This window comes from Cupressus sempervirens, chromosome 5 (assembly GCF_028749045.1).
Source record: "Cupressus sempervirens isolate cs-2001-9-10 chromosome 5, ASM2874904v1, whole genome shotgun sequence".
Lineage (NCBI taxonomy): Eukaryota > Viridiplantae > Streptophyta > Pinopsida > Cupressales > Cupressaceae > Cupressus > Cupressus sempervirens.
This window is the reverse complement of record NC_143122.1, coordinates 862,279,211-862,303,160: the sequence shown is the minus strand read 5'-3', so window position 1 is coordinate 862,303,160 and position 23,950 is coordinate 862,279,211. Positions and strand designations below refer to the sequence as shown.

The window sequence follows — 23,950 nt, the reverse complement described above, 5'->3', positions numbered from 1 at the left end:
GAGGGAGACACTCAAAGAAAAAAATCAAGGGAGAAAGTACATTAGTGAAAGAGTGACAATGAAGTGAGAGTACATCATCAGAAGATCATGAGACTGAAAGAAAGAAAGAGAGATTGTTGAAGAAGGAAGAAAACAAAAAGAGGGAGAAGGTTTATTGAATGGAAGAATAAAATGTTATATTTTGTAACCTAAGAGGGAGTTGTTGATAGAGGGAGAATTTTTATTCACAAACTTTCTTTATGGTATTGCCTTACTATGTTGACCTAGTTAGTTTGATAAAACAAGATGTTCATCATTTGTTTGACTGGTTGATCAATTTGGTTTGTCATCAATGTCAAAGAGGGAGATTGTTTTAATTAAGTAAAAAAAAGTTTTGAAAGTACCCAAAACCTTGTACAACAAAACTAAAGATATGAAAATAAAAGGCCCAAATACAACAGTGAGAATCATCAAACACAGATGGGGAACAACCAAAAAATTCCCACCACAACTGACATCAATCCTCAAAAAGGGAGATTAAGATTTAGATTTGGATTTAGAACCTTCCTTGTTGGACCACAAATTCATATCTAGGGGAGGGATGGAGGGCCAAGGCTGAGATTTCTTTCCTTTTACTATTGTCCATCCATCCTTTAGCTTAGTTGCATCATTTTGCCCATTCCCTAAAAAAACAATGGAATCCACAAGGTAGACCGGAGATGAATAATCATCCAACAAAAAACTCGCCCTAGGAGAGGCCAAAATGGGCATACCCAAATCCAAAACTATCAGAATAGAAGGTCTAGAGATATCAAGTCCCGAGACAGCAGATTGAGAAGGTTTAGCAAGCAGAAGTTCCGAAACAACAGATAGAGAAGTGTCAGTAGGCGAAACAACAGGACTAGTAGTCTAGGAAGCAAGAGCCTCCTCCAAAATAGGCTGATCAAAAACATCAGGAGTAGTATCCCTTGAACCATCTGAGGCAAGAGACTTCTCATCATCATGCCCCTGAATAGAAGAAGATTTAGTAATAGTGTAATGCTCATAAAAAGAACTCGTCCACCAGGTAGGCTTACGCAAAGATCTTGCCTTGTCAGAGGAACAACGAGCCGCGACATGACCAGACTCTCATAATCTAGTACTTGAGTCCATAAACCCTGTGGGAAACCTAGGAAAATCTTCTCAGGGAGACCCTTAGAGACATCCATCTCAACTAGGATGCATTCAACTGTCGAATGCATAACATTAGAGGTCACAGAATCCACAATCTGAAAATCCTGAAGAGCCTCCCCAATAGTAACCACAAAACAATCCAACCAGAGATGCAAAGGAAGATTCAGAAGCCTAACCCAAATAGGGATCTTATTAAAAGATTCTGTAAGTGGGTCAAAATTCTTATGCCAAAGTTTGGCCATTAGGGGGAAACGATCCTCCCATGAGAAGTTGTAATCACATAAGATAGTCCTCCTATCTTCAGCATTTTCAAACTTGACAATAAAAAAGCCCTTAGCATCAAGGTATATCTAAATATCTATAGATAAAATCAGTCTCCACCTCCTAGCAATTCAATCACGAAGGGTAGGAAGTGAAGGCCAAAAACCCCTAAATCAAAAAATAGTAGCATGAGAAGAGAAAACCTCTTCTGTATTGAGAATCTCATCAACTGTAACAGAGTCTAATAAAACCTGAAGAGGTTTAGTTACACATATAGGAGTAGCCTCACATTTCTTAGAAGTTCTAGAAGATCGACCACCAGAAGGAGCAACCCTATGAAGATCTACCTCAAAGGTAGTAGCATTTGCATAGGAGGCAGGACCAACACTCCCCCTTGCCCTAGACACAACAACACCAATAGAAATGGCCACACTAAAAGAAGGAAAGGGAGATGCAGTAACATCCACACCCTTCTCAACTGGCACTGTGACAGAAACCCTAGCGGTAGGAGAACACCCATGGGTAAGAACACAAATAGGAGCCGAAGCCATATGACAACCAACATACAGTGAACACGAACAGGAACTAGCAAACCAACTAGCAGCCACGACAACTGCAAGGCTAGAGTTGGAGCATCTAGCAAGAACCAACCAATAGCCAACTAGTGGCATTGGCTAGGGTTGGAGCATGAGTGTCCAGCAAGAGCTGACTAGTGACCACGGCTAGGGCTAGAGCAAAGGCATCCAACAAGAATTGACCAACAATCGACCAACGGCCTCGACAAGGGAAAGAGGGAGATTGTTGATATATGATTGAAAAAATCATTTAAGTAGAAGAATGTTGAAAGAAGACTGTGTGTTTTCAATTATTATTTTTTCACTAATGTCAAACCTGCTATATGATGGTAAGACAATTGCTTATATGTTTCAAGCATTATCACTTAGTTGATTGATGAATAGGATTTGATTAACAAGATGTAACAAAAGTACCTAAAGGAAAGGTTGAGTTATGATTATGTAATGAGGTGCAAGAATCAGTTAAGATAGCAATAACATAATGTATTGATAATCTACTTAAGGTTACAAAATGATTGGCTACACGTAGAAAGTTTAGAAGAATAAGGTTGGACAGAGTTCATTTGCTAAGCTTGACCAAGTTGATAGAAGGTGCTGAGCGAAGTTAGTACAAGCTGAGCAAAAAATAAGTTGGAGCCAAGTGAAAGAAATTTCTAGTGGATGCAAAATAAACTAGTGGATGTCGAGCAAGTTAGTAGCTGCCGAGCAAGATAGTAGATGCCGAGTGATTTTTAGTTGATGCTAAGCACCAGTAAAATCTAGTTGATGCTGAGTAACATAGTATGTGTCGAGCATTAGTAAATTGATAATAGTGAGCTGCTGCATTATGAAAAAGATTGAAGATTCACCAAATAAAGGACGACAAGTTTGTTTTCTTGGAACTTGTAAATCAGGAGGAAGATAAGATTGATGAGCTAGAGGAATAGAATCTTATGTAAACTATTTTAGAGGCAAATTCAAATGGATTCTAAGAGAAGTTTATTATACATTGTACCCTACGTAATCCATTGAAAACCCTAACTTTTGAGATGGATAATAAGCAAGAAAAAGAGTTCTAATTTCCTATATGTAGGGATGTCTAGTCATGAAGCAATGTTGGATGGAGGTTAGAGAGTTTTGGATGTGAAAATCTGACAAGAAGAAGGAAGAGGGTTTTCTTCATCAAGTGACCCAAGGGAAGAAGTATGCAATGGAAAACTAAGTAAGAAGGCTAAATGAGGATGAATGCTTGAAGGGTGAACAAGCTATTAGAATTGCAAAGATTGGAAGCCAAGGAAAGTTGAGGACTGAATAGTGATCAATAATCTCCAAATAAAGTTGTAAATTGTATCAGATCAAAGCTTTACTGTTACTTTCTAACAATTATATCGGATTAGGGTAAATCCTTTGGAGAAAGGTTTACTTAATAGTCATTGGAAAATCTTTTAATAAGGTGGCATTCCAAGTGAATGGCCTAAGGTCCTCTAACAAGGCTCACTTTTAACAGGGTGATTGAAATCCCTTAACCGGGTCACATTTAACAGTCTGTGCTGTAACCTTTAACATGGCATCACTTCAAAAAAGGTGAAAAAGGAGTAACATGTTATTAGTGGTTTTCCCCAAATTGTGTTTCCACGTTAAATCATTGTGTCAAGTGTGCTGATGGATATGTTGTGTTTTATGCTTTAGTTGAATTAATAGTAATATATTAGTTTTGGTTAACACACAATGAATGCATGCATGGTTAAGAATGTTATATGAGTTTACTGAATTGTGAAAAGTTTTATTTGTACATTTGGACCTTGAATAATTGATTCACCCCCCTCTTAGTTATTTAAAAAGAATTCCAACAATCTACACCTCTTCCTCTCAGTAAAAACACAAAATGAAAATAAAATGAGGAGCATTTATTTTATAACCCATGAGAGACTCCTCATATCCCCCAATAGATGTCTTTTGACATTTCATGAATTTGTTTCAAATCCCTCCACTCCCCACAAAAAATAAGCATGAATGTGCATGCAAAAATGTATTTAAAAAAAAGAAATTGTTTTATATTAAAAAAATTAATGAAATTATTTTAGCCCTATTTTTTCTAGGTTCTATTTTTTCGGCCTTATTTTTTCTGGTCCTATTTTTTGGCCCCTTTTTTTTGGGCCCTATTATTTCGGCATCCATTTGGCCTCATATTATTTTGGCCAACTATTATTTCAAGAATGTTTTTCTATTTGATAATATAATAATGATAAAATATATACTAAATATATAATTCATCTACTTTAAATAAGTCATTAACTTTAATAAAATACAAATTGTATTGATATGGTGGCATTGTCATCTACATTAATGATAAAATTATACTTTGAAACATGAAAATATAAATACTTTGAAATATGCAAATGTAAAACTATTATGAAACAGTCTAATCTAAAACATGCAAACCAAAACTATTTTGAAATATGCAAATCTAAACTAATATGAAACAAGAAAATCTAAAACTAATTTGAAACATGCACTTTTAAAATATGCAAATGAAAAGTATTATAAAATATATAAATCAAATAGATTTTGAATGCAAATCTAAATCTAAATCAAACATGTAAGACTAAACTATTAAATGCAAGCCTAAACAAATTTGAATAGAATTCTAAATCTAAATGAAACTAATTAAAATTGAAATCTAAAACAAAGTAAAATATTACAATTAATTTTGAATCTACATCTAAATCTAAGTGAAAATCTAAATAAAAATTAGAAATCTCATCTGCAAAAAAATTACTCAAAACTTCAATCTACTTTTGTTCAAAAATTCCAATCTAATCCTCCAATAATCTCCACCTCTTCATTCGTACAAAAACATAAAATGAAAATGAAATGGAGAGCCTTTGTTTTATAACTTGTGAGAAGCTCCTCATATCCCCCAATAGATATCTCTTCACATTCCATGAATTTGTTTCAAATTCCCTCATTCCCCACAAAAATAAGCATGAATGTGCATGTAAAATTATATTTAACAGAAAAAAAAATCATATTGAAATTATTGCAGCCCTATTGCTTTGAGCCATATTTTTTAGGGGCATATTTTTTGGGCCCCATTTCTTAGGTCCTACTTTTTCGGGCCCTATTTTTTCGAGTCTTATTTTTTCGAGCTTTTTTTTTTTCGGGCCTATTATTTCAGCCTCCATTTGGCTTCCTATTATTTTGGAAATGCTTTTTTATTTTATAATTTAATAATTTAATATTTAATTTAGAAGTTTTTAATTGCTCTTTTTCTTTTTTATTGACAATGAAACTTGGCATATTCTCGTGCTAGGCTGCCATTGTATAGAATGCCTCTCAGCATAATAATAGTTTTAAATAGATTTGAGTTCAATTTCTTTTACAATAAATTCTTCACTCCTATTTTGAAGCGCTACAACATTTTCTATTACAAAAAGTAGGCACTAGAAATTTATTAATTTTTTTTTCTAGAGATATTAGGTGAATTGTATTCGAAAAGAATTAAATCTGAAAAATAGACTCAATTAAGGGTTATGGATTTGTAATCTAACACATCGCAATTTCATACTTAAATCTTGCTTTATCAAGAAGTCCATCTGTCCTTCCATCCTTCCCATGACACAGATTAGTTGTCCTTCCACCCTTCCTAATACAAAGATATCCACTATACATAACTTCCACATAAACTAAGATTGATTGAGTGTATCATGATATTTACTAAAGGTGAGGAAATTCATAGAAATGCATTCTTGTCTTCACTATTTGATGCTGATCGAAATTCATAAGGAATATAATTAGCTAATTTATATGTGATAAACACTAAAATATTGTACTCAACGTAATGTTTTTTTTGGGAAAACTCTTAGAGAACAGCTTAAGTTTTAAATCTTGAACCAATTTATTTATGTTAAAAGAAATAATTGCAATATAGTAGTACCTTCAATCCTCCATAAATAATGACCATCACAAATTTGAAGAAAATTATACACACTTCATATATTAGACATCACATGACAAATTATTTCTTAAAAAGAGGGATGACTTTTTAAAAGTTAAATATAGTCAAAATATGGTTTCAATGAACTTTTCAAAATATTTATAAATACAAATTAAGAAGGTTAAAAAAAAAAAAAAAAAAAAACAAACAAACATAAACATATATAATGTATAAACAATAGAATTAATAAAAATTTATTTTTATATAAAATTATGTTAATTATATACACACAAACATATATATATATATACACACACACAAACATATGTATGTATGTATATATATGTATGCATGTATGTATGTATGTACATATACGACTATTTTTTCAGATTTAAAATAAATAAATAAAAATATTTAAAATATTTAAATTTTACTTTTACTATATTTAAATTTAAATAATGCATTATAGGAAAGAAGTGTATTAATAATTTCCTAACATGATTTTATTGTGGGTGCAGTTACTTAACCTCCTCTTACTTGAAGGGGTAGACGTGGATGCCCAGAACGATGATGGCATGACTGCACTTGACATAGCATCCTTAGCAGTTAGAGAGAACCCTGATTATTTGAAGATAGTAAGGAAACTAAAGCGTGCTGTAACCATGCACACCATACACATTTCTAATAGAATTCCTGATGATATTGTCAATACGCACATGGTAGTGGCATCACTCATTGCAACCGTTACATTTGCAGCTGTTTTTCAAATCCCAGGAGGAATTGAAGATGACAGAAACAGTATACACTATGGAGCTGCCAAAATGGCATTCAGCAAACTTTTCAGATTGTTCGTGTTCTCTGACACAGCGGCCTTCATGACATCTCTCTCAGTGGTGGTCATTTGGTTAATTAAGCGACACTGGCAAGAAACACCTTTGGCTACCTTAATTCCACATGAGCTCTCCGATATTTCTGAAGTGAACTTGCTAATATCAATCTTCTGGACGGTAGTAGCATTTGTGGCTGCCACTATTATCGTCATAGTACCCCATCATTATGATAAATTGGAAAGCAAGTAAAAGGAAGCTTTCAAGAAATATCAATCGTTCTGGATACTCGACATATGGATTGCAGTATTAGTGCCAGATTTAGTTGTATACTTATATGTCTTTCCGTACCTATTGGCAAGGACTCTTAGAAAGGCCAACCGTTGGAGGGGAGCTTTGAAACGGCTTGGGAGCTGGATTAAAAGTGAATTTCGCAGGGGATTATCTCGCGAACCCGGTATATCAAGAATCCTCTTTTACCAATGTTTCGTGACGACGGTTCTTATTCTCTCCATATCTTTTCTTTGAGGGTCCGTTTGGTTCGTGGAAGATCAGGAATTGGCTTTTTCAAAAACCGGACGTCTAATTTTGTCTCAAAACCAGGTTTTCCGACTTCCTACTAACAAGTAGGAATTGAAAATCAAAACTTGGTTATGTTTTTTGAGGGGTGTAAAAACAATAGATTGGACTACTTTTTGCAGTCTGCCTTCAATTCCAAGCTTATGCATAAAAATGTGTCTTCACAGTCATCTTCCGAGTGAAACAAACGGTTCATGAAATCCCATAAATATGAATAAAGATTTGCAAAACCTTGATTTGACTAAATTGAGATTACAAATCTCGATTTCTACAATTCCACAAACCAAATGAACCCTGAGACGATCTATTTTGTTTGTATTTTACAAAACCTTATGTTTTCTCCCATGTATTGTAGTTCTTCTCATAGTATATATGCAGATGTTGTTTTTGTTGTCTTTATTTCGAGACGTCAAAATTTATAATTCTTAATGATTATTAAAAATATTTTTTCTCTATTTAAAATGGAATAATTAACAAGCAATAATATGTTAATATATTCATAGTAATGTGGTTTTCTAGTTGTCACACTCACACACACACGTTCACGCATGCATGCGCGCACACACACACAATTATAGGTAGCCTTTTTTCCTTCAATATTTCAGTTAGGTACCCTTTTTTTCTTCAATATTTTAGTTAAAGTTAGAATGGGCTTAGAAATATAAGTTTAGTTAAAGCTAGGGCAGGGTTGGAAATATAAGTTTAACTTAGCTTCTTGATTTGGGTTTAATAACAAGATTAGCTATTATAGATAAGTCAATAAATAAGTTTTATGTAGGCATGTATTATGTATAAAATAATACATAAGTATAATGGATAAAGATGAAACTTAGGGTTTGTTATCATTACATGGGAGCTCTAATAGGGGAGATACCAAACGAGGTAGAAGATGACAATGATAAAAACACTGAAATTTTTTTTTGTGTTTGGGATGATATCTAGTGTTTTGACTTCTTGGGGTGTGGTGTTGTTGTGCTTGGATCAACCTTTTATGTCATATGTTGTTACATCTATGGCAGGGGGAGATGGGTCTTATGCTTGTGGATAGAATAATGTGCCTCGTATTAGTTGGGGTCTAGTGTGGTATGCATTGATTTATTTGTTCCTTTTGTGAGTGACGTTAAATGGCCTGTGTTTGTGTGCAACACATGTTTCCCTATTTCTACAATGCCTTTCTAGGATTTGTCACTTTGTTTGTTGGGTTGAATTCAGTTTTTAGGTGTTGCAATCTTACCAGTCTTAGGTTCCCTATAGACTACTCTGTGGTCCCTTTGCTTATTTTTGATGGTGTTCCATAGGTTATTTGTCCCAGTCATGGTTGATGTTTTGTGGCTTGGTTGGATTTTGTTCCTCTTTCTTTGCAGCTTGGACTAGTTTTGGTCGGATTGGTGCATGGAAACTGAGGTCTTTGAGGCTAATGGTTTTTTTACGAAGGTTGTTTCAAACCCTATATTTTTATCTTTTTGTGCCATTTTTTGGGTAGTTTGAGTAGAGGGTTCTTGTGGCCTTTGTGTTTTTGGTTTGATATTTTCTTTTTGGGCCCTTCTATGTGGGGTTATTTTAGCTGCTCTCTTTTATTTAATATATATTCTATGGAGCATGGTTCTTTTATTTATGCATTTGTGACCCCCTTTTGGAACTTGTGCTTATCTGAGTAATATTTGTTGAGGATTGTGTTGGCTGTTACTCTTCCCATCCCCTCTACACTTGTATGGAGGTTGATCCTTATCTTATGGAGGTGAAGTGATTTATTGGAACATTTATTCAAGTATAGATATTTGTAATTCTCCCCTTCTAGCTCTTCTACTTTACCTATTGAGGTGTAGCAATCTTCTATTGAGGTGGATATTCTCAATGTGGGAAAGGCTATTCTCAATGTGGGAGGTGGATATTTAGATTTCTCATGACAGTGGATAGTGATGTGATTTTTTGTATGGTTTTTTCATTATCCTCTTTTCCTATTCAAGTGGCTACAACTCTTATTGAGGTGGAGCGACATCATTGAAGGATTTTCTAGATTTGTAGATGGAAACCTAGTGTTTGGTTTCTTCTTGGTTTTGGACGTCTTTTAAAGAATAAGTCTCTAGGTTGAGGGATTATTGTAAAACTCGTTGAATCAACTCTTGGGTTGTGATATAAACTGATGGAAACTACAATTGGAGCAATTGTTAAATGTTATCATTGATGTCAAACCTACTAGAGATATATTTACTAATAGTGTAGAGTTTCATATCTGTTGATTGATGAAGAGGATTTGAAAAGATAGGTAACTAGATGAACTAGTGGAGTTGTTGAGAAAAGAGAAGTAAGTATGAAAGAATTACAATGGACACTTTAAAAGTTAGTCTTTGACAAGATAATGTGTTGTTTATTCAATATATGAAGCAAATGAGATTGTTGAGATGAAGTATAGAAATGTTAGAGTTGAAACATGTCAAAAGGATAAACATTGTTGAGTATCAGTTTCAGTCGGTAATTAAACTAGGAGATTAAGGAACTTAAGAAGATGCTGAGAAGAATAAGTACACATGCTAAGTGATAGTTATGGCTAAGAAAGTTAAAGAAGGAAAACATAGTGAAGACCAAGTGAGTTAGTGTAAGTTGAGTGAGATAGATCTATAGTAAACGCGCTACATAGCAGAGACTGAGCAAAAGAACACAACAATGATTGAGTGTCAACAAAATAACAGTTTGTGAAAGAATCAAGTTTGAGGCCAACAAATTAAATTTTTGGATTAGTCAAAATGCGTGGATGATAAGGATTGATGAGTTGGCATATTTAATGTAGAAATTGAGTTTGTTATGCAATCAAAGGTAGGGATTTAAATAGAAGTTTCTAAAAGTATTAAGAAAGGAGTAGAAGGAAAAAATGATGGAGAGTTTAATGAATCTAACCTAACCCCAAGATCTACGATGATGTTTAAGAGGAAAAAATTCAAAGCTACATATTAAAGGATGCACCCAAGATGTTTTCTAAAGTTGGTTCCTTGTTGATTGGTAATTTCAAGGAGAACTCGTGAAGAACAAAGTAGCAGAGGAAAAGTGAAAACATTGTTGAAGTGTGATTGCTTAAGGGTTTCCAAGTATATAAGAGATGGAAATTATAACGAAGTCTAGTCAATGAACCCAAAAAATGAGCCAAATGGACATTTGAATTTGTAAAGTGAGTTGTATCTTAATACAGAAAACCTACACTATTAATTTCTAAACTTTATAGTAGTAAAAATTCCTTAGTCAAGGTTCACCTAATAATCATTTTGTACATATTGTAATCAAAGTGGAATTCTCATGGGATGTTCTAAAGTTCTCTAACTAGGCCATTTCTAATAGGGTGATTAAATCCTTTAACAGGGTTACACCTAATAATATGTTTTGTAACCTTTAACAGGGTTAGCTCTTAACCAAGCTCGCTTCAGAAGAGTGAAAAGTAGTATCATGTTACTTGATGGTTTTTCCCAAATTGAGTTTCTACATTAAATCCTCATGTCATACATTGGTGAATTTTGTTCATGTGATCTAAATGCTATTGACTGATGGTTGACATATATTGAATAAAGAGTTAAGTGATGAATCAATATGTTAAGTTGCTCATGAGTTTCTATATGGACCAAGTGATTTTATGAGTTTATTTAGGTTGTTTGAAGTTAGTACAAGTTGAATTGGTGCATTTGGACTCGAGGGTAACTGATTCACCCACCTCTCAGTTAGTCTAAATATTCTAACAATTGGCATCAGAGCTTATGGTGCTTCTAAGAAAAGTTTGAAGGGACTTAAGTTAAAGATCAAGATGTACAAGAGAAAGGTACCCAAGCTGAATAAAGAGAACTTCCCAACACAAAAAAGACTGATGAGATAACATCTTTCTAGAATTGGAGATTCTACACTAAACTACTTAGACAATGAATACATAGAAGTGTTGACACCCATGTTTGTTCAACAAATCAAAGAGAAGGAGCATTATCAAATGATGATATATTTAGCATCTTCCATGATTTATATTGGATTTGATGATGTGAAGGAGTTTTTTACTGCAAATTAAATATGGAAAAAGCTAGCAAAACTGCATGGAGGTGAAAAAAATGTGTTGAGAGTTAAAGCAGAAAGTTTGAGAGACAAATTTGATGACACGAGAATGAAAGAAGGTAAAACTATTGCATAATATTGTGGCCATATCAAAGAGGTTGTGAATGCTATTAAAGGAGTTGAAGGAGACATAACTAATGAGATTGTGATCAACAAGGTATTAAGAACTTTACTTCCTATTTATGCAATTAGAGTATATGCAATATAAGAACTAAGATGTACACCTAGTAAAGATCTGATCTTGGATAGTCTAATTCGTAGCCTTGCTGCATTTGAAATGTCAAACTTTGATGATCACATACCTAATACTATTGAATCTTCTTTCAAGTCTCAACTAACCATTGATAGATCCAAAAGAAAGAAAAAGAGTAAGTATGTGGATAGTAATAGTAAATCAGATGATGATCTTGATGATCTTGAAGCATACTAGTAAGAAGGTTACCAAAAGGAAAAGGTAAATACGAAGGAAAACTCCCTTTTACATGTAACAAAGTTGGTCATATTGCTACAAGATGTCCTAACAAAGATGAGAAGGAAGAAAGGAAAGACAACAAGTACTAAGAAAGGAGTGATAACAAAAAAAACTTAGGTAACAAAGACTACCAGGGATGTGATAACTAAAAGGTAAGAAATGTTGTCACATTGCTAAAGAAGATGGTTTTGATAGCGATTTTGATGAAAATGATGAAGTTGTGTATGCTGCAATGAAAGATGAAGATGAACAAAATTAATTGGTTTCACATGTAAATAAGAATGAAAAATGGATAATTTATATTGGTTTTTCACATCGTATGATTGGTGACACAAGTAAATTTGAAAATCTAGAACATTATAGTGGAATTAGTGTTAAGTTTGTAAATGACGCACCATGCTATGTGAAAGGTAAAGGATCAATTAGACTAAATGATAAGATCAAATGTGTTAATGCACATCGGGTTGATGTTTCAAAATATAAAATGTTGTATAGTTGAACAACTTAGGGTACTGAGTTGAATTCCAAAATATGAAGGCAAAGATTTATGATGCTATTGGTGAACTAATTGGAAGTGGTGATCAAACAAGATGTAATTTATTCTATCTAGACCTATTTGAGGATGTTTGGTTATGTTATAAGAGGCTATGTCATCTGAAATTTGATAATTTGGTGAGTATTAGTAAGATGAAAAGAGAAAGATGATTACCAAGATTGAGAAAATCTGATGAGATGATGTGCAAATAATGTCAAGTGGGAAAAATGACAAAAATCTATTTTCAAGAGCAAGACTTGTTATTCTAAAGATAATTTAGAATTAATTCATACTTATTTATGTGGTCCTATTGGAGTGCAAAGCAATTATGGTGAAATATGCATTATTCTATTGGTTGATGATTTCTCTAGAATGATGATTGTGATGTTTTTAAAACAAAAATTCGATGCATTTTAAATGATTAAGTAGTATTTGGCTAGAGTTGAAAAAATATAGGAAAGGGTTTGAATTGTTTGAGATCAGATAGAGGAGGTGAATTCATATTAGATGAGCTCAATACATTCTTCATTAAGGACAAAGGAATCAAGAGACAAATGAGTGCACCAAGAACTCCACCACAGAATGGTATAGTGGAAAGAAGGAATAGATCAATCATGGATTGTATAAGGAAATTGATGATGGAGAAGAATATTTCAACAAAGTATTGGAGAGAAGTTGTAAGTACTATACACTACAACATTTGGAGGAAAATTGCGTTGATAATTTGCAATGGGAGTGTAATTTGTGTTTGATTTTTATGTTCTTTTTTGCAAATATTTTTGATCAAGATCATCAAGATCATCATACTTATATAGTAATAGTAATAGTAATACTTCTTTGGAGGCCTCTAATACATTCATAGTTTCATTCAAAACTCCAACCACCACTTCTTTGGAGGCCTTCAATACATTTAGAGTGTCATGAGATAGAGTTTGATGCTATTGTTGGTGCCATGCCAACATGGGTTCATAGTTTAGAATTCTCCATAGTTTTAGTTTAATCAAAACAATGTCATGTTATATAAGTTCCTCAAAAATCATTGAGTGAAAACTTGGTTGTGTTATGATTTATCATGATATTTTATGTGCAATATCTTTTACTTTTATATCAAAAATCTTGCTTCTTAATAGTTTTAGGAGACTGCAAGTGTATATTTTCTATATTATATGACATTCATTTATTTAATCAAATATAATGTGTAATGCCCTGAAATAATAGGTCATTAGATTTAATAAAATGATTGGAATGAATTAGGAAATGTTTTAGAGAGGCTGTTAAGTGATTAGGTGGATTTTATTGTGTGGTGGCTGTTATTTTGTTGCAATCCTTCTCTAGTTATATTTTGTTTTGGTTATGGTTTGGGTGGAGTCGATCATATTTTGTTTGAGTTTCTTTATCAAATTGAGGTGGGCTTCAATGGATCTTCTTATTTACTACCCTTCACCTTTACATGTAGTAGTATGTAATATTTGTATTTCTTTTAATGATTAATGTAAGGATATGTCACAGATCTTTTATCATTTAAAATATTTTTAATATTGATATGAAACTAAATCGCAAAAAAGGATTCACCACTCAATTGATCATCTCATTGAAAAATTATTCAATTATATTATTTAAAAATGTTGAACAATGAAAATCATCTAAAACACATTTGGGGGCTACTCTTGGGGAGGAATGCATAGATATGGAGGAGTAAAATTGGAAGCACAAAGTTTTGACATTTTGAAATTTGATTAAACAATGTTAAAATTTGATGACTTGGTATTTTAATTGCTCAAATTTTGTAAATATGGGAGGAAGGATAATCTTCGTTTGTATGTTTGAGCAATTAATTGTTGATATAAATAGTTGTAAATATCAATAATAATTATATTTTGAGCAATGATGCTAGTTTTTCTTACTGATTCTTTCTTGGTTGAGCTTTTTTGAATCAATTTTTTGAAAAAATAATAAAAATATATTTAGTGGCTCACCCACTTTTTCTTTTAAAAAACATCTAAAACACATCTTCAAAATACATTATGCAAAACACCATCCATTAAGATTATTGTATGTTGGTTTAACTTAGATACTTGATGAAAAGAAACCTATGCTTTTAAAATTGTGAAACAATCTTGAGAAGAAGTTTTGAATGAATAGCTTCACTATAAAAATTACAAAATCATCACATTTAAAAAGATCACTTTTGAAAATCTATACATCCATTTCATCAAGGGAATTGTCAAATAGTGGAAGCATTGATAAGGATTATAAAATCTAGTTTTACACCCATCAATTGCATTTGCTGGTAATTTTTTATTCCTTACAAAATATGATTTTCTATGATTATCTTGTACTCTATTTCTTTTAAGAAAAAAAAATTCTTTCATGACATTTTGTGGCACTCACAAGCTCAAGCCTCTTTTTTTCTCGTTCCAAGTCTTTGAGATTCTTATAATTTCTATCATTTGCACATAAGCTAACATGTATTCCTCATTCATAATCTTTTGAGAGAGCTCATAAGTTTTTTTAATGTGTGAAAATAAATACTAAAGTAGGATTGCAAATGGTTCCTATTAAACTTTTAGTCATTCTATAATTATGAGCATTGACATTAGACGTGCTAAGTTTAAATTAAGTTACATGAGTCTCCTTTATTTTCTTCCTTTTATAGATAGAGGAGACATAAGCATCTTAGTAAAGTTCCTTAGAGAATTACAAGTTCTTTCTTAGTAATAGAAACTAGAAGTATGTTCTCTTATATTGGGACCATCATGTTCTCTTATATTGTGACCATTTTCTTAAAATAAGCAATTTCACTCGTAAAAGACTTATCTCTTGTAAGTTTTTGTGTAGGAAATGTAGTAAAGAAAGAAATTTGTGTAGGAATATGATCTATTTCATAAAAACGTGATTTATAGAAAGATTTTTGAATTGATTCAACTTAACTTTGGTAGTAGAGAACATGGGCAATGATAATATTTGTATTAAATTTGTAGCTTCTAATAATAAATGTTAACTGTACTCTCTCTCTTTGCATATTTTTAGCAACTTTTCCCAACTTTAGCGAAATGACTTCCATTGCTTCCCAAACTCAACTAAGAACCTCAACTAAGGTAAAAACAACATCCCAATCCATCCTTAGACTCTACTAACCTCATGATGATATCATCATCATGCTTAGAGGGCTTTACAACTTGGTAGCTCGTAATTGCACCTAGCCAAAAGGTTTAAGACCTTATGAACAATATCCCACTTGTACTACTAATATGGTCAACATTGTATCACCTAATCTAGTAGTGCCATATTGAATAGTAACTAATAAACAAAAGTACTCACACAACTAAATAGTTAACACTTAAGATAGGATGAGGTTAACACCAAGAAAGAAGGCAAACCAAAAATGGTAAGCTCCTTATGGTATAACTCAAGATGATGTAGATATGTCCCTAATGGATGGAGATGTGTTCTCATGGTGTGCTCAAGCGTCCAATTGATGGATGATGATCAAGTATGGGGGTGGATGGATGATTCAACAATGGATGTATGAAGGGGTTTCAACATTATGATGGTATTTTGGTAGTTTTTAGGCTCTCAAAATAGCATGATAACTTTGCATGGAAGGTGAATGATATTTGTGAAGGGAGATGGTTTCATTTATAGGATAAGGGGTAGATGGATGAATGACCAAGATTCAAGGATTGGTAAATGCTTATGGAGGGCTGGGATGTCCTAAAAGGAAGCACATGGATTGTGCTAGTTTGGAGCCAATTAGGAGGTGACACATGTCATAGAGTGATTGGATGGAGGGAAAGGCAAGATGAATAGTCAACAAAAGAGGCTTAAGAGATAAGGATCTCATAAATGTTCATAAATGCTTCGTAAGAGGTTTTAATGCTTGTGTAAGAGCCATAAATGCTTGAGGGTGAGGGTGAGGATGAGATTGTTGACTTTGGCTTGGGTTAGCAAGTCTTAACCTTTTCTTAAGTTGTGCACATGTTTAGGAGGGGGATTAGGTATAGCTTAGAAAGGGCGTTTGGGGGCAAGTGGCTTAGCTTTGATGGGATAGGCTAGTTAGGAGGCTAAGTGAGGTTAGTATGGGTGAATGGGTTGGATTAGGGGTAAAAGTTGGGTTTAGGGATATTTTAGGGGCTTGAATAATTTATTAAATTATTTATTTAATAAATAAGGGATATGAGATTAGATTAAATAGATTTGAGGATTTATTTAATTTAATAGAGGAATAAGGATTTAATTGATAAATTAATTTTTTGTTATCATTTGATTTTATCAATCAGACTATAGTTAATTAAATAAACAAATAAAATAGGGAATGATGATTAATTAATTAAATAATAAATATTTAATCAGTAATGTCTTAGGAGATGACTAAATATGATTATTTAATGATGCAATCAGATTTAGGTGTTTACAGTTTGCCCCTCTTTGACATAGTGCTAGAATAATACTATTTCAAAGAAGTTTGAATATAAATGACGTGAAGAGGACTTTCTAAAGCAACATGGGTGCCTAGTTTTGAGTAGAAAATGAGAGAATGGACTGCATGATGCCCGCTCAAGAAGGTGGTGGGGAAAGAAAGTGAGGCAAAACAATTTTTTGAAAAGTTGCAGTAAGCCAGGGGTGGCAAGAGGATAGAGAAGGGCTAAAAGAAAGTAAAAATGATAGTAAATGGCAACAAGAAATAGGGTGGGTGGAAAAGAAGGTCACTGGAGGAGTCACAGAGGAAGATAGGGAACATTGAGTGGCCTATAAGGGGCTGGAAGGGGGCTAGAAAGGGTTATTTTCTTTCATACAGATGATCAGATATTGCTATTAGGAGCTATGATTTGGAGGAGATGATGGCTATGATTGGATGACCAGAGCATCAATTGGACATGGTATGACAAGTACAAGTGCGATGGACACCAAATCATTCAGTAGGATTGAAAAGAATTCTTGCATTTTTCATTTTTTAACAGTTATAGCATTCCCTTGATGTAGAAAATGCAATCCCGTGGACATGGGACTAGTGGGATCACTATAGGGATCAGCGGGATCACGATCCCACAAAAGTGGCAAAGGGTAAGGGTTAAAAGAGGCCTAGGAAATAGATTTTGTGGGATCACAAATTTGGGTAGGGAGTTTTGGCAAGATTGTTGGGAAGGTAGTGGGATCGTGATCCTGCAAGAAAAAACACAAATATAACCACGGGAGCATGATCCTGTGAAAAGGGTCGGGTCAATGCGAGAATGAGATAGGGTTTGACCGAGAGGGGAAGCTACAAGCAAGATCTTGTGAGAACATTGGTCAGTGGGATTTCTAGATTTATCCTACATGGGAATGCGAGTCAAGCGGTCTGAGGGGTCAAATGTCAAAGAGTGATCCCACGAGAACATTGGTTAGTGGGATCATGAGTTGGTGAACATTTGCGAGAATGCGGTGGTGGGAATGCAGGGTAAAGGGGAGAAAATGTGAAAGGTATGTAGAAAACACAAGATTTGGTAGGGGGATGGGTTTTAAGTGAGGGGATGCAAATTATGAAAAGGAATACTGATGTGTGAGTGGTTTTTATGTGCAGTGGTCTTTTGATGCTCTGGTGTCACATGAGCGATGGTCAACCATACTACATGCTGCAAAGCAGTTGACATCGATAGATTGGGCAAGGATTGAGGGCATCAACCTAGAATATTTGGCTAGGTTGTCCCATACAAGCACTTATATGGAGATGGTGATAGCATTGTGTAAGCGGTGACAGCGAGACTAGCACATTCCACGTGCCTACAGGGGAGATAATTGTCACACTAGAGGATGTATACAAGATTTTTAGATTACCAGTGTGGGGAATGCTAGTGATGGTGACAAGGGGGATGATTGCAGAGGCATCTCTATAGGGGATGGTAGGGCTGGGTGTTGCATTTCAGATTCAGACAGGGTAGTTCCCACTGGATGAGAACTTGGATTGAGTAGCTGTAGAGAGGCATATTTATTTCTCTGTATGTGCATTAGTATCAGGGTACATTGCTCCAACTATAGGTGGGACATGATTTACCTTGGCATTAATACCAGTGATTATGCTGATAGTGGATGTGAGAGTCCCAGTGGCCTAGGGATATTTGATGTTGGTAGAGTTGTGTCAGGATCTGCACCAGATAGTGTATCAGGGGGTAGGATGGTAGGGGAGGAGCATGGGGTTCCCTACATTATTACAAGTTTGGGCATGGGAGAACATTGTGACATTCAGGCCGATTAGATGGAGGGATAGGTAGGAAGATGAGCTAGTGGTATATAGTTGGGGGGAGCCTTAAACCTAGAAACATATAGAAGATGTGGAATATTGGTGATTCTAGGTAGATGAGATCATGGCATTGGTGTGGAGACCATATATGGGTTTGGGACCATGAGCGAAGGAGGGACACTATTTTTTGTATACTATATCACCAAGTTTTATTTTTGGGCAGTGGGAGTACATAGTAGAGTAGTACCAGCCAAATAGGGCCTTGTGGCAGTTTGGATATGTGCAGGTGGCTCCAAGGGATCCAAACTGGTACCAACAAGTTGCTTGTGAGACAATGTCTATGTATGGGCTAGTACTCTAGCGAGATGGTTTACTTCAGGCTTGGTAGGAGTTAGCACCACAATAGTGTGATTGGTTTGTTGGGCTAGTAGATGAGGGCTCCACATAGAAGTACCAAGAATGGTTTGAGCGATTGAGACTAGTAGGTTGAGGCCATGTGATAAGAGAAAAAATAGTAGCATGGGAGATAGCCTAGGCATCCAAATAGGCTAGATATGTAGTGAGAGGGATACGACAGCAGGCAAAGGTTACAGTATAGGAGGTGGGGCTAGTAAGGAAGAGGTAGAGGAGAGAGGAGAGGCATTAGGAGAGGCCAATGACTAAGAGGGGACATGAGGTGGAGGGGGAGTAGAGGCAAGAGGAGAGGCCAGTGGCTGGAGGAGATGGGAGTGGCAGTGGGGGCTCATCGTTAAGGAGGGGAGATGATGGATGGACAGTCTGATATGCATCCCTACAACATACACACGATGCTACTAGTCAATTTCTATGAGACACCCAACAGGAGAGAGATTAGCTCAGTATAGAGCAAGATCAACTGTGATAGGAGTGTGATGTGGTGCAGGGATAGGAAGACATGGCAAGGATAGAGGTGGGGACACTACGGGTGGAGGGTGGGGGATTAGAGGGGAGATTAGAGTTGGTGAGCTTGGAAAGGCAGGAAACATAGGTGATGGTGGACACTCTTTAGCAGGAGCAAGATAGATTAGTGGTGGAGGTGGTGACCTTGAGAGTACAGGTGGCAGTTGGTGGAGGGATCGAGGAGCTGAGGAGATTATGGGCAGAGGTGGAGGAGTTGAGAGAGAGGACACGATTCTACCAGGGGAGGTACCATTCAACGGTTCTAGCAAACCATATAGAGCATTATAGATGGTCAACATGGTCTGGGATAGCTAGGACCCACACAAGTATACAAGGAGGGGGGAGAGTGGATGGAGCATTGGGGGCTTTTAGAGGATAGGCGGGTCTCAGCCCATAGGGCATAGCCACAGGATAAGGCAGAGCTAGATGTGAGATAGGGGGCTGGTTGGAGGAGGGATGATGCAAATAGCTTTGGTACAAGAGAAGGATAGGTGATGCTACCACATCCACCACCCATAGGGCCAAGGGTAGAGAGGGAAACCTAGGAGTCCCATGATGAGGAGGCGACAAATAAGGGAGACCAGTGATATGCCAATTTTGATATATGATTTTTAGATCTACTGTTAGTTGTAGTTTTTGCGGGTGTAGATCCTATGTATAGATATGATTGCTTGTATGATATGGACATTGGATATTTGGACTATGATGGACGTTTGAAATTTTTGCAGGGATGGGTGATCTATTCTTTATTCTTAGTGGATGAAATATATATAGAGCAGACATTCTTTGGGTGGGATATGGATGTATGGATGTATGATGTCATGATTTTGTTTATGATGTGGATGTTTTTAGATGTATACAAGAGACTGATGTGTTTTGATGTAGGATGTGATGTTTATGAGAGACATGATGTTACTAATAGTTTATGATGTAGGATATGTCATTTATGATGGGATTTGTACTGATAATGATGATTATGTTGTGATGTAGGGTATGATATTTTATGATGATAGGATTTGATTGTATTGATAGTTTATGATGAAGGATTTTTCTTTTATGATGTGGTTTGTGATGGATAGTGTTTGATACATTTATGATGCAAGATGTAATGAGCCTTATGATAAGATTTTGAAAATTTTGTATTGATGATGCTTTGTTTTATGATAACCTTAGAAAAATAAGTAAAAAACAAACCTAAGAAATGAATGTGATATGTATGGACTATGGGAAAAGATAATTGGAAATGAATGTTTTTAGAAAGAGAACAATGACAAAAATCACGACCTAAGAGATGAAACATGAAGGTAGGATAAAAAATGAAATAAAGAATATGATTGAACTTATGATGGTGGTTTATGTTTTTAAACAAGAAACATGAAACTATGATAAGAAATGATAAAAAGAACATAAGCTATGATAATGACGTAGGATAAAATGATGCAAACTATGATAATTTGAACATGAGATTTTATGATAATGAAACATAAGAAAAGGAACACCAAACGTGATGAGAAAATGGGATAAATGAACTCAAAGCTATGATGAGAACATAGGATAAATGAACTAAAGGTTTTAGGATGATCAACCATGAGAAATATACCTAACATGGAATAAATGAATGGAACTTATGATGGGGAAACATGAAAAGATAAATCCTAACTGTGATAATAGACATGATAAATGAACACAAACTAGGATGATTCAATCATGTTAGATTCATTTAACATGATGATGTTGGATAGGACAAATAAACATAAGCTATGATGATAAAAAATGATAAAGGAATTAAAAGCTATGATTTAGGAATATGATTAACAATGTAATCTATGATGATGAATGATGATAAAGAATGAATCTTGAAACAAATGAGAAACATGATCTTCAAGAAAATGATGATGGGAAATGAATTGAAAAGAGAACTCTAGCCACGATGAGAGAAAATAGGGTAAATGCACTTAGTTTTAGGATAGTGATCTATGATAAAGAATGTCATTTGGTGATGGTAAAACCATAGCTGAGGGATGAGGGTTGGGTAATAGTATGATAATGAAGATGAACAAAATGTTTTAAGAATAAGGAAATTGAATTGAGAGATTCTGATGAGTGGTGACTTACTTTGGGATGGTGCACCGTATCACTCATAGGTCATGACCTTGGTTTTGGGGGGGAAGGGTATGCACAATTTTAAAAACACAAGTGTAGGAGGCTTGAGGGGAGGGGATTGGGTAGGAGTTTTGGAAAGACATGGACATGGTAAAGGAGATAAGAGCCTTTGAGGGAGTGGGGATAGAGAGGGGAGGTGTGTTTGTAGGATGAAACTAGTGCAATGTATGTGAAGGTGATAGGAACAAGACATTTTTCTTATGGGATAAAAGGGGTGAGAGTGAAAGGAAAATACTGGAAGCTTTAGGTTGGGGTACTTCATAAGGACGTACCACCATGTAGTGTGAGTACTTTATTTGATATAGGAATATTGGGGACATGCCAAGGTTACTAGGAACATCATGGCCTTTTCCCCAATATTACATAGGACTGACTTGAAAAAGCACACAAGGATTGTCCCAACATCACACATGAGTTCCATAGAAATCAGTGTGGAAACAATACTAGGTAAGCCACAAACAAATGGTAGTCCCCAAATACATCATGTGATCAGGAATGAAAACATTTTTGGATATGCAATGGTGATATCCGACTGACTCACAAGTAGAAAAAGACCTTGGTTAGTACCATACTCTTGAGTTTCCCTATTCACAGTGCACCATGATATAGAAGATCATGGCGACCATCTTCGAAAAAATAAAAATACTTGAAAACCCAATGTTTAAAATAAAAGCCATGATAAAGTAACCTGTTTGCCAAAGAGATCGGGATGATTAGACACTGACAAGCTAATAGGAGAAAGGATATGTCCCAGAGAAATACAATGACAATATTGTTAAGATAATGATAAAATTGGCAACTATAACCTTTTATGTACAATTGGCTACTAACATGGGTTTTATTATAGGAATTTGAAAATGTGCAAACATGACGATACAATAGGTGGATGATGCAAGGACTTATGACAAAATAGAAGTAGCAGGTGTGCATATGTTGGGGAAATGCTCAAGATGAGGAGATAGTATTGATACAATACAGTTGATGTTGCATTGGTATGATACATATAATACTGGTAGTGCTACAAGGATATGATACACAAAATAATATTTTTGTTACAGGGATATGATACATATGATATTGTTGTTGGTACAAGGATATGATACATATGATATTGCTATTGTTATAGGGATATGATACATATGATATGTCATAAGTGGTAGGGTATAAGGATAGTATAGCTACATCAGGATACAATAGAATACATGATCTAGGTCGGGTGTTGAAAAAGACAGCATGAGGTTGTGGAGTGCGAGGACAAAACTTCTTGGAACACCTTGAAAAATAGGAAGATGGGTGATGAGGGCAAAGGGGTGATGGGGGAGGTGTAGGTCATTAATAGATAATGAAAAAGGCTAAGTACACTAGGTGCCTAATTGCTAGGTTTTCACCAGGGTACCAATCTAGGGTGCTTGAATTGCCAAGTTTTCACCATTGGACACTTATTTCTCTTTACTATTTTTTCTATTTCTATTTTCTCATCTCTTCCACCTTTTGCTCCTTAAGGGGGTAGGATACACCAAGGATTTTTAGATGTAGAATTTCTTGAGGTGAATCATGTTGGTGGGATCAGTCAAAACTTGACCTTTAAGTGTGGATAACTAATAGGCCCTTGAGCTAAAAGAGGCTGTGACAACATAAGGACCAAACAAGGTGGGCTCGAACTTGCCTTTCTTTTCTTGGTCAGCTTGTACCTTCATGTTTTCTTTGAGGACCATGTCTCCTTGAAATTGGCATGGATGGAGCTTCCTATTGAAGTTGTGCCTGAGGCAATTTTGGTAGTCCATGAGGTGGTCATAGGCCTGTTGCCTTTTTTATCAAGTAAATTGAGTTGGGTAAGCCTAGCCACTCTATAATCCTCATGTGATATCTGGCCCCACAAAGAAATGTGCAAGGATGAGAGTTCAACCTTAATAAGTAATATTGCTTTAGCACCATAAACCAATGATGTAGGACCATCCTGGGTTGCCTTTTTATCTTGCTCATTTTTGTTCATTCTGCAGTTGGTGCCGAGTTATTGTAGCACTCTTCATTTGCTGAGTTGTTGTAGCACACTTCATGTGCTGAGTTGCTATAGCATTCTTCATGTGTCGATTTACTATAGCACTCTTCATGTGCCGAGTTATTGTAGAATTCCTTCATGTGTCGAGTTACTGTAGCACTCTTCATGTGTTGAGTTACTGAGTTAATATCTTATTCCAAATAATTATTAGAAATTATAATCCTAAAATTCATCAATTTCTACACATTTCATT

At 35.0% G+C, this 23,950-nt stretch overlaps 1 pseudogene; it reads left to right on the top strand.

Annotated features, from left to right (window-relative positions):
- LOC149558643 (uncharacterized) overlaps nt 1-18,632 on the top strand; it is a 92,819-nt pseudogene extending 74,187 nt beyond the window's left edge.
- The last annotated feature ends 5,318 nt before the right edge of the window (nt 18,633-23,950 follow it).